This window comes from Hibiscus syriacus, unplaced genomic scaffold, assembly GCF_006381635.1.
Source record: "Hibiscus syriacus cultivar Baekdansim isolate YM2019G1 unplaced genomic scaffold, ASM638163v2 tig00110556_pilon, whole genome shotgun sequence".
In the NCBI taxonomy this organism is placed as follows: Eukaryota; Viridiplantae; Streptophyta; class Magnoliopsida; order Malvales; family Malvaceae; genus Hibiscus; species Hibiscus syriacus.
The window spans coordinates 4,865,936-4,867,850 of NW_024062779.1; positions in this window are offsets into that span (position 1 = coordinate 4,865,936).

Genomic DNA, 1,915 nt, shown 5'->3' on the forward strand with positions numbered 1-1,915 from the left:
GTTTCCAATTTCACAACGTGAATAGTAAAATCGCAATGTGAATAGTAAAAATCGTAACGTGAATAGTAAAATCACAACTTGAATAGTAAAATCGCAACGCGAATTTAGAAAATCGCAGAATCGCGTTGCGAATTTCAAATAGTAACTCTCTGCTTCTAGACTGGGATTTTAAGTGGAAAATAAAACTTATCTACATGTGTACAGTAATCAGCTTTTTCTTAATATAATTCAAAATTTAATTTTTTAAATGTATTTCATTAGTCTGAATTAAGGATTCTTTCAAATTTCAAACTTTAATTAATTGAATTTAGAATAATTTGTAATGAAGATTGACAAATGAAATAGATTTGTTTTTCATTTACATATAAATTTTTTCACGTGTACGAATATTTTTATAAAAATTATTTATGTACTTTTCCAATAAATTATTATAGATGGATGATAAAAGATAATTTACATATAGATTCGTTGCGATTTTACTATTCACGTTGCGATTTTACTATTCACGTTACGATTTTTACTATTTACGTTGCGATTTTACTATTCACGTTGCAAATTTGACTATCGCGTTGCGAATTTGACTTTTGTGTTGCGAATTTGACTTTCGCATTGCTAATTTGACTTCTGTGTTGTGATTTACAGATTCGCAAAGCGAATTTGGAAAATCGCAACGAGAATTTGGAAAATCGCAACGAGAATTTGGAAAATCACAACGCAAATTTGGAAAATCTCAACGAGAACTTGGAAAACGCAATGCGATTTACATATTCGCGTTGCGAAATTAGAAACTGGGTTGCGAAATTAGAGTTCGTGTTGCGAATTTGTTGGTCATTTTGGCAAATCCAAAAAAAATTGGTTAAAATCGTATATTATAAGGCATTTTCGGTCACTGAGGTTATTTTCTCATATTTAAAAGCTATAAAGTAATTCTTACATCATGTAATTACCGATAATGAGTTACTTTGTTTTTTTTTTTCAAAATTGATCTTGCACAACTTTGTATACACAAAACCCTAAACTGATCATCTCCGCTAAAAGTTTCATATGATTTAGCATAAGTTCTTTACCAGTCTTTAACAGATTCTTTTCCAGTTTAGCTTCATCAGATTTCTACAAAATTAACCGCAATGTACAATTGTACATTATGCTTCTACATGTATTCTTTGCCTATGGCTTTAAATACTTAAATGTATGCCCTATGATCAAACATTGATCCGATTTCTTGCTTAGAAGAAAACCCTGCATGGTGGTTGAAGTAAAAAAGCAATATATAAGCACACCAGAGCATATGTATTGTCTTATTTAAACAATATAGTACAAAGCAATTTAACATGCTACGAGATGAAAGAAGAAAGAAAGAAAGAAAGAAAGCAAAATGGAAGGCTAGAAGTTGTACAAGTTTATAAGTCGCGCATTAAGAGCTTTGCATTCCTGAATAATTTCATCCTCATCAAGAAGCTCATGCAGTGTAAAATTTTCCTTATCTAAGATTGTCTCAACCTGCATTGATCATAAAAATGAAAATTGTAATTGAAAAGTGAGAGAGAGAGAGAGAGAGAAGAAAAGAAACAATGTCTAGTAAATGGGCAGAAAATAGTGGACGCAAGTCAACTATAAACTAAAACTTAACGGCAACCATATCCTTAACCCTTAAATATCATGTCTTTCACATCCGGGGAAAAACTATTAGAAATACCAAAAACATAACAAATAAATGATTATTGCATGAATGGCACCATATGTTTGTCTCTAGAAGCATAAAGTGAAAATCATTTTCTGCTGCAGCTAACGTGACAATGCGAACCTAAGAACAGTCCCCAGAATCTAGCCTACTGGAAAGAAGAAAAAAAGGGTCCAACTATTTCTGTCTCTTTGCAAATCTCAAACAAACTAATGCATAACCAGAGGAAACAAA